The following is a 10,047-nucleotide window of genomic DNA, read 5'->3' on the forward strand; positions in this document are numbered from 1 at the left end:
CACTATTGTAGTGCCCCGGGCAGACGACTCTTCAGCGCCGTGCGTCCATCCTGTGGGGAAATTGCTCCACGTCCCACGAGGCTGGCCGACATCCAATCGCAGGACGGATGTCAAAGGGGAGGTCGCCAGTGCACAGAGCAACCCTCTTATTTTTTTTGGTGACTCATGAGTCGGCTTCTCTACTTGTATGTTCACGTGGTCCACGCCGCTCTCTGTTATGGGTACCGGGCTGCAGTGGAGGCCTTGCAGAATGCGCAGTGGCCCTCGTTACTGGACCCTCAGGGACTGAAATTGCCGCTTCCCTTCAGGCCTGTTATCACTGGAAATCGGCGGTCATGCTGCAGAGTGGAATGGCTGCCGACTTTTCATGGAATGGCCAGCGATAGTCCAATTGCCCTGCTGTGGTTTTCCGGCGGTGTGCATCACCCCCAACTTCCGTGGCGGTGATGGCCAGCACTCTTAAGTATGTCACCACTGCACTAACCGCCGAGGTCCCCGGCCGGAAGCGACATTGCCGTATAAACATTGTCCCACAGCTGGGCGGTGCCAAGATGGCTTTTTTCGGGTGGTGCATAGCTCCTAATGCACACCGCCAGAGTGCCTTAAAGGTGTGTTGCTTTCAGTTGATTTTGTGTCCGCGACTTTTCCCGTTTTCCACTCGGCTCTCCATTCTTTACACCCCAAAATTCCTGACCTGCCCTCTCCTCCCTCCCTCCCCACCTGACTCTCCCCCCTCACCCATTTCTCTTATGCCCCTCACTCCCTCCCCTCCCCTCATTCACCCTCCAATTCACTCTATCTTCCCCCATCTCTCAATTCCTTCCGATTCCCTCTCTCCACATCTCTCTCTCATTCCCCCTCAGATTCCCTCTCTTCCCCCCTTCTCTCATTCTCCGTCCAATTCCCTCTCTCTCATTCCTCCACCAATTCCTCCTCTCTCCTTCTCTCTCCTTCCCTAATTCCCTCCCTCCCTCTCTCTCTCCTTCCCCAATTCCCTCTCATTTCCCCTCTAATTTCCTCTCCCCCTCATTCTCCCTCCAATTCCTTCTACCCCTCCCTCTCTCATTCCTCCTCTGATTTTCTCTCTCTCTCCCCCTCATTCCCCCTCATTCCCCCTCTGAATCCCTCCCTCCCACCGTCTCACTCTCCGTGCTCCCTCCGATTCCTTCTCTCCCTCTCCCTCTCATTATGCCTCCAATTCTCTCTCTCCGCTTCCTATCATTCCTCCTCTGATTCCCTATCTCTCACCCCCTCTCATTCCCCCTCTGACCTCTCTCTCTCCCTCTCACTCCAACCCAATCTCCTCCCTCCCCCAGTCTCACTCTCACTCCAGACTCTCTCTCTCCTCGTCTATCAATCCCTCTCAGATTCCCTCTTTCCCCAGTCTCTCTTATTACCCCTCCATTTTACTTCTCTCCTCCTCTCTCTCTCCCGTCTTTCTCTCCCCCTTCCATTCCTTCTCTCCCCAGTCTGTCTCTCTCTGTCTCCCGCAGTCTCTCTCTCAGTCACCCTCCAATTCCACTCATTCCCCCTCTCTATTTCCCCTCACTCCCTCTTCCCAGTCTCTCTCTCCCCTTTATTTCCCATTCTCCCTTCCTCTCTCTTCTCATTTCCCCTCTACCCCTCTTATTCTCCCTCCCTCCCACCCTTCGATTTGTTCTCTCCCCCTCTCCCGCCCCCAGTCTCTCACTCTCTGCCACCTCTCTCACTCCGCCTCCATTTCCCACTCACTCCCCAGTCTTTCTCTCTCCCCCACTACTCTCTCATTCCTCCTCTGATTCCCTCTCATTTCCCCTCTGATTCCCTCTCTCTCGGTCTCTCCCCCCCCCCACTCTCATTCCCCCCTAACCCTCTCACCAGTCTCTCCCTCTCCTATTCCCCTTTCGATTTGCTCTCTCCTCCTCTCCCGCCCCCAGTCTCTCTCTCTGGCTCCTCTCATTCCCCCTCCGATTCCTGCTCTCCCCCAGTCTCTCTCCCGTCTCTCTCTCTCTCTCAATCCCCCTCTCCCACCTTATTCCTGTCCGATTCCTGCTCTCCCCCAGTCTCCCTCTTCACCCCTCTCTCATTGCTCCTCCCCTCCCTTTCTCATTCCTCTCCTTCCCCCACCAATTCTGTCTCCTCCCAGTCTCTCTCTCTCGACCCCTCTCTCTCCCCCTCCCTCATTCCCGCTGATTCCTTCCCTCCCCCAGTCTCTCTCTCCCCCTTTCTCATTTCCCCTCCAATTCTATCTCTCCCCCTCTCTCATTCTCCCTTCGATTCCATTTCACCTCCCTGTCTTTCATTCCCCTCCCTCTCTTATCATTCTCACTGATTTCCTCTCCACCCCCTCTCATTCCCCCTCCCACTCTCTGATTCCCTCTCTCCCCGCCCTCTCAATTCCCCCCCGATTCCTTCTCTTCCCCAATATCACTCTCTCCTCTAGTCTCTCTCTCTCCCCCTCTCATTTCCCCTCTGATTCCCTCTCTCCGCCTCTCTCATTCCACCTTACACTCTCTCAATCCCCCTCTGATTCCCTCTCTCCCCCTCCCTCTTTCTCATTCATATCCAATTCCCTCTCTCCCCATGTCACTGCCTTGTCCCCCTCTATCTCCCCAGTCTCCCAATCAAACCATGCACCACATCCCCACCAAACCCACACCAATTACCCCCATCAGACCCGAGTTGCTGGACACTCGTTGTGTTATTATACACCTAATTAATTATTGCACATCCAGTCTGATATGGCACAAAGTGTTATTGAACACACACACAATGTGTTACTGAACATCCTGTCGTTATTGTACACTTGTGTGTTATTATATAGTCAGTGTGTGATTCCAACCCAATGTGCTATTGCAACTCAGTGTGCTATTGCCCTCTCAGTGATTTGTTATATATCCTGTGTGTTATGGCATGGACAATGTGCTTTTGTACACTCCGAGTCTTACTGAACACCTGGGGAGCAAAATTGTCCCTTTTTCAGAGGTCCATTAGCACCTCCAGGGGTTGTTAACGGGCGCAAGACACTTTACGCCTGGGGAGGGGGTGCGTTACCGGCTCCCGGGAAATAGTCTGGGAGTTTGCGGATGGGCTGCCACGGTGAAATGCGTCACTACGCACTATTGTAGTGCCCCGGGCAGACGACTCTTCAGCGCCGTACGTCCATCCTGTGGGGAAATTGCTCCACGTCCCATGAGGCTGGCCGACATCCAATCGCAGGACGGATGTCAAAGGGGAGGTCGCCAGTGCACAGAGCAACCCTCTTATTTTTTTTGGTGACTCATGAGTCGGCTTCTCTACTTGTATGTTCACGTGGTCCACGCCGCTCTCTGTTATGGGTACCGGGCTGCAGTGGAGGCCTTGCAGAATGCGCAGTGGCCCTCGTTACTGGACCCTCAGGGACTGAAATTGCCGCTTCCCTTCAGGCCTGTTATCACTGGAAATCGGCGGTCATGCTGCAGAGTGGAGTGGCTGCCGACTTTTCATGGAATGGCCAGCGATAGTCCAATTGCCCTGCTGTGGTTTTCCGGCGGTGTGCATCACCCCCAACTTCCGTGGCGGTGATGGCCAGCACTCTTAAGTATGTCACCACTGCACTAACCGCCGAGGTCCCCGGCCGGAAGCGACATTGCCGTATAAACATTGTCCCACAGCTGGGCGGTGCCAAGATGGCTTTTTTCGGGTGGTGCATAGCTCCTAATGCACACCGCCAGAGTGCCTTAAAGGTGTGTTGCTTTCAGTTGATTTTGTGTCCGCGACTTTTCCCGTTGTTTCACTCGCAGTACAAGGATACAGTGCTGCTTTGCAAGTGCTGGAGGCGCTTTCCACCTGCAGAACACGGAGGCCACTTCAAGGAGGCTGGGCTTGTGGAGGGCTTTGAAACGAGGGCAGTGATTGCAGCCCAACGCCTCCTGCACATTGTGTGCACCGCTAAGCCACAGAGGAGAAGGTGGCACCGGGGGCAAAGTCTGCAGAGGCAGCGGGCAAGGGCCGCAGGTATCATTGCGGCACAGCATGGAGGGGGCCAGGGAGATGGAGACAGAGGGGTGCCACACAATTGCCTTCAACAAGGGTGTCCCCTAAGGAGGAGAGTGAGATACACGGACCCCCTACGCCAGATACTTGGCCAGCAGGCCAGGAGGCTGCCTGCAGCGGAGCCAGATGCTGGGCAGCAGCAGTCTGCAGAGGTGGAGGAGGCAGCAGAGCAGCAGGGAGAAGCCAATGAGCCACTTCACAGAGCAAGACGGCTACACAGAGGTAGGGGCGCCAGGCCATATTGAGAAAGGGTCTTCCGCCAGTAATTCTCATATTCTGATATAGAAACATAGAAATTTACAGCGCTAAAGGAAGCCATTTTGGCCCATCGTGTCCGCGTCGGCCGACAAAGAGCCGCACAGCGCTCGGTCAGCAGCCCTGAAGGTTACATATAACACTATGAACAATGAACAATGACGGAAAGGTAAAGAGCACCCAGCCCTACCAGTCCGCCTCACACAACTGCGACACCCCTTACACTGAAACATTCTGCACTCCACCCCAACCAGAGCCATGTGATCTCCTGAGAGAGGCAAAAACCAGATAAAATCCCAAGCCAATTTAGGGAAAAGAAATCTGGGAAATTTCCTCTCCAACCCATCCAGGCTGTTAATTATTTAACCACTTGCAACCTGTATTACACTGCCACCAGAGGGCTTACCTGCTGGAGTCCCAAGGGATCCCAGTATCTCTTGGGAGCATGGTATATAAGCAGACCACCCACGAGGTACCTGCACTCTGGAGTCTTATCAAAGGAGCTAAGGTCACACTTGCTCAGTGTACTCAGGACTCAATTTCATCCTTGATTATGAACGAACAACCACGCGACAATGCAAAGAACAGTTGGTATCCTGGAGAAGTTCTCAGAAGGGGACGATTGGAGGCCTTCATGGAGAGACTCGACCAATACTTTGTGGCCAACGAGTTGGAAGGAGATGAGAACACTGCCAAACGAAGGGCGATCCTCCTAACTGTCTGTGGGGCAACAACCTATGGCCTCATGAAGAATATCCTAGCTCCGGCAAAACCAACAGCTAAATCCTATGAAGAATTGTGTACGCTGGTCCGGGAGCACCTAAATCCTAAGGAAAGCGTTTTGATGGCGAGATAGCGGTTCTACACGTGTCAACGGTCGGAGAGCCAGGAAGTTACTATCACTCTCAACTTTTATGCGACTAGGTCCTTCCAAGCTGCCACTGGAGACATGTGCAACATCTCGCAGTTTGCAACCTACAGCTTGATACGGGAGATCACAGATACTCTGTACAGGAGGAGGGCTGACTACAGCTCCTTCCCCATGACCAGAGGCAAGCAATTGAAGCACCAGACTGCATTCCCGTGCAATGCTTCCCCAGGGTACAGGAGATCATTGACTGCACCCATGTCGGTCTCCTCAGGGCACCCCAACAATCTCCAGAGCAATTCAGAAAACGCAAGGGCTTCCTCTCCCTCAATGTTTATCTCATTTGCAACCACAACTGCAAGATCTTGCAAGTAGATGCCCGGTTTCCTGGCAGCAGCCACGATTCTTTTATACTGCGCCAGAGCGTTGTGCCACGCCCCCTCACTGGTCCCAATGTGATAAGGGCTACACGCTGAACACTTGGCTCGTGACACTTGGCGCAACCCTAGAACTGCTGGGCAGCTCGCATACAATGAGAGTCTGACGGCCACCAGGATCATCATCAAACACACTATTGGCATTCTCAAACAGAGCTTCGGTTGCCTGGACTGCTCAGGGAGTGTGCTGCAGTACCCGCTTGAGCTTGTCTCCATATTCGTGGTGGTGTACTGCATGCTCCATAACCTCACCATCATGAGGGCACAGCCATTGGAGGACGAGGCAGCAGTGGCACCTGTGGAGGAGGAGGAGGCACAGGAAGAGGAGCAAGATGGGGCGTCGCCATCGTGACCCTGCAAGGGAAACACAACGCCGTCTCCTAGCTGCGCAGTTCACGTAACTCAATGCCCAGTTGAGCCTGCAACTGGCCATGTCCATGGGCCAACCTGTGAGCCTTCTCACACATCATTCCTGCACAGTAAAATGAGAGACCTGATCACAAAGTTCAAACACAAAATAAACATTTATTAGAGCTTCCAAAACATTCACGTAATTAATTATCACCCTTGTGCAAGTCCTTACAACCCATCTTAAGCAGACCTATCCTTACACCACACCGCAGTGTCTCCCCTGTGGCTGCCTCATGGGCCCGAAAAAGCAGAGATTCCCTCTAATTACCACACAATCCATATCGGTGGTGGAATGTGGTGCGGGTGCCCCGTTTCGGCCGGGGGGGGCAATTACGGCCCCTGGGTGTGTTATTAGAAAGACCCATTACTGTCCGTTTGTGGAGGCCATGCTGGGGAATCCTGTGGCCGCCGCTTTGTGATCAACTGGCTGACCCTACCCAAATTCAGGTTGTGGGTTTTTCGGCCTGGACCCAATTCTGCCCCAATGCTGATGACCGCCGCAAGCGCATCATTAGAACGTGCAGCGCTGCTCTCCCTCACCTGAAAAAGACACCGAGCAAAATTTACCTAAAAAAAAATCAATGCCCCGCCGCACGGTGCCCCCGACAGCTTTTTCTGTCGGTGCACCTTATCCGGAGTGTGTGCAACCCGGCAGTGCGGCGGCCTTTCAAGGGGAGGGCCCACTGCCGCGGCCGCCATGTATTTATTTTTGCCAGCCGACCACCCCTCTTGGGTGCCAGGCCGCTGGCCCAGCCGAAGCCCTCGCTGGTGGCCCAGTGGCCGAAGATTTAAAATGATTGATAAAATGACTGGTGATGTCACCACTACTCCATCGCTGATTGCCAGTGGCGGAGTCCGGGTCCCAACCCAAATTCAGCTCTTAGCCTGCCTTTCAGTCGGTCTCCTGCCCCCACTATGACCGACTTCCGGTCCAACGTTAAAAAAAAACCGAAGTGCTGAAAACCAACGGCGAGGCCGCTTCAACGATCCTGGGAGAAAAACATTTCAAAAACGGGTCGGTGCGCCAGCTTTCTTGGGGAAATGAATTTCGGCCCCTCCCCCAATTGTACATCCAGTGCGATATGGCCCACACAATGTGTTATTCAACACCCAGTGATGATCCGCCCACTGAGCACCTTGAGTCTCGTCGCCAAGAGCATGCAGAAATCAAACGCAGACAGCAGAAGGAACGTGCGGCAAACCAGGCTCCCCACCCACCCTTTCCTCCTGTGACAGAGATTGTAATTCCTGTATTGGACTGTAGAGTCACCTGATAACTCACTTTTAGAGTGGAAGCAAGTCTTCCTCGATTTTGAAGGACTGCCTATGATGATGATGAGTGATGTGTTACGGTATGCACAGTGTGCTTTTTTACACTCCATGTGTAATTGGATGCCAAGGGGGCAAAATTCAGTGACGGTCTAGTGGAGGCCATCAGAGGCCTTGCAGAGTGTGCAGCGGCCGTCCCCTTTAAGCAAAGGGGAGGCGCATTGAAATGCGATCCACTTCCTTCGTGGGACAGTAAACACAATTCAGCGGCTGGGGCGGGGCTTCTGCGCCGGGCACAGGAAGTCCTAACCCCAACAGGATACCGCCCCCAATCGGGGCGTAGCTCAATTTTGCCCTCCCCCCTCCCAAGTGTGTTATTATACTCTCGGTGAATTATATTCCACACGATGTGTTACTGAACATGCAGTGTGTTATTGAACATTCAACTCCACCTGTTGAATCTTTAACTTGTCCTTATAATCACATTTCCTATTTATAGGCACTGAGAGGTCAACAAAACTGACAGTGATTGAGAATACATTTAAACAAGACATTTCTTGCCTCCAGAGAAGTGGTGAGTCTGAGATTTATCTCAATTGAAATGTTTCCATAATTTTTTATATATTTTTCTGATCTTCCTTTACCCACTTCCCCCAGCCAAACCTCCACCACACATTGCCCACTGTGTCTGTCTGATCCCTTGGTCCCTACAATACCAGAATGACTCATTGACACCATTATTCTTGAACAGATACTGAAATATCGAACAAGGTGTCGTCGCTGCGGGAAGACACTGACAACCTCCGCAAGAAGCTGTGCCTGAACCTATCAGGTAAGAGCCACCGCGAGACTCCAGGGCGTCGGATCGTAGAAATAATCCGGGCCATTACTGCAAAGCTGCTGTTTCATTATTGAGAAACCTAGGTGAAGGGCCATGGCCCTGAGCTCCCATCACCATCACGCTTGTACAGAGCTGCTGAGGAAATGAGGCCAATCGAGTGGTGACTCCCAAGTTTGGGTTTGAAGAGAAGGAAACAATGATATTGGAGTTAGTGTGTATTCAGGCACTTGGGACGTCTCAAAGTGTCTCTCAGCCACGGAATCACTTTGAAGTTGGGCTCATTATGTTCTGTGGATGAACAAAAGCAGCTGGTTTGTGCACAGCAAGCTCCAACTAATTACAAGTAAGGAAGAAGTTAATCTGCTCTTGATGCTATTGGTTGGAGTCATGGTTCCGATTTTAACTGTACGAACCGGGCATGAATTGAGCAAGTCAGCGGTTAACATCGTGAAAACCGACTACCCATCGCACCCACTCTGGGCGTGCTGACTGCCATTTACGCTGATGAGCTGGAATGTGTGAGGAAGGCACCCACCAGAAAAGGGCAGGGCGGGAAACGTCACCACTGCTTTAAATGTGCGAGAAGGAGTCCCACCAGCAGCCAATCCGCCCAGTAAAACCTCGCAGGATTGACCTCAGAAACTGACTGACCAGAGCTGCTACAAGAATTACCTTACCGAGACCAGAAGATTACAGAAAGAGAATTAAAGAAAGCCTTGCATTTCTATAGCACCTTTCAGGATGTCCCAAAGTGTTTCACACCAATAAAGTATTTCTGAAGTGTAGCCACTGTTGCAATTAAAGGAAAATACGCACTGTAAGCTCGCACAAACAGAATGTGATAATGACCAGATATTCTGTTTTTAAGTGATGTTGGCTGAGGGATAAATATTAGCCAGGACATAGGGGAGAACTCCCCTGATCTTCTTTGAAATAGTGCCAAGGGATCTGGGAGTTTAACAGCTCATCCGAAAGGCAGCACCTCCAACAGTGCAGCACTCCCTCAGTATTGCACTGAAGTGTCAACCTAGATTTTGTGCTCAAGTATCTGGAGTGGGACCTCTGACTCAGAGGTGAGAGTGCTACCCACTGAGCCACGGCTGACATCTGCGCACGTGCTGCTGGGCTCATTGGATTCTGATGACTTCGGTAAACTTCCACATTCATTTATCCTCACCTTTTACTATGCATTCTCTTGCCATGGGAGCCTTGCATTGCCGACGTACTCTGGTTGGAGGAAGAGTAGCAGTCCAACATCCAGGATGAGCAGCAGGTGGGCCTGTTAGAGCACAGCAGAAGAGGAGGGCAGACAGAGGCATGGACCAGGTGAAGCCCTCTCGGTGACCTTCTCACTCCACTCACCTGATAAGAGACAAAAAATCCCCCTGCATCAATAGCCCTTGTTAACCATTAATCACTCCCTTCATTAAAGAACAGTATAAGAGGTATTGTAGCACAGTGGTTATGTTATTCGACTAGTAATCCAGAGGCCAGAACTAATGATCCGGAGAAGTGAGTTCAAATATACCACCATGGCAGCTGAGAAATTTAAATTCAGTGAATTAAATAAATCTGGAACGAAAAGCTAGTGTCAGTAATGGTGACCATGGGCTCAAAATTGGCCCGCCCCTTTTTTCGGCGCACTCACCAGTGATGCTCCGACTTTGTCGGCTGAAAAGGGTGCCGATAAAATGTCCCCCGATTCTGGCCGCTGTGTTGCCTCTCCCGGGACTTGGCGCGGCGTGGCCAGTCGATTGGGGGGGCGGAGCTAGGGCCCTGCGCCAGAAACAATGTCGGCAGCTCTCCACATGCGCATTGGAGTGTGCACGCATGTGCAGTAGCTCCGGCCCGCAGCCTCTGTGGGCGTGCTGCAGCATGGGACCCGATGCGTCCTGCCCCTATCACCGGTCGAGTGGCCTCTTGCACAGGCCGGCCCGCTGCCTTCCCTGGCT

At 52.4% G+C, this 10,047-nt stretch overlaps 1 long non-coding RNA gene across 1 annotated transcript in view; it reads right to left on the reverse strand.

Moving 5' to 3' along the window:
- The window catches only part of LOC139237840 (uncharacterized), a 123,005-nt gene extending 113,558 nt beyond the window's left edge, over positions 1-9,447 (reverse strand). The window contains exon 1 of the long non-coding RNA XR_011588531.1: positions 9,273-9,447. This is a non-coding gene — a long non-coding RNA (uncharacterized lncRNA). The remainder of the gene's footprint in view (positions 1-9,272) is intronic.
- Positions 9,448-10,047: the final 600 nt, after the last annotated feature.

The sequence above is a fragment of the Pristiophorus japonicus genome, chromosome 24 (genome assembly GCF_044704955.1).
Source record: "Pristiophorus japonicus isolate sPriJap1 chromosome 24, sPriJap1.hap1, whole genome shotgun sequence".
NCBI lineage: Eukaryota > Metazoa > Chordata > Chondrichthyes > Pristiophoridae > Pristiophorus > Pristiophorus japonicus.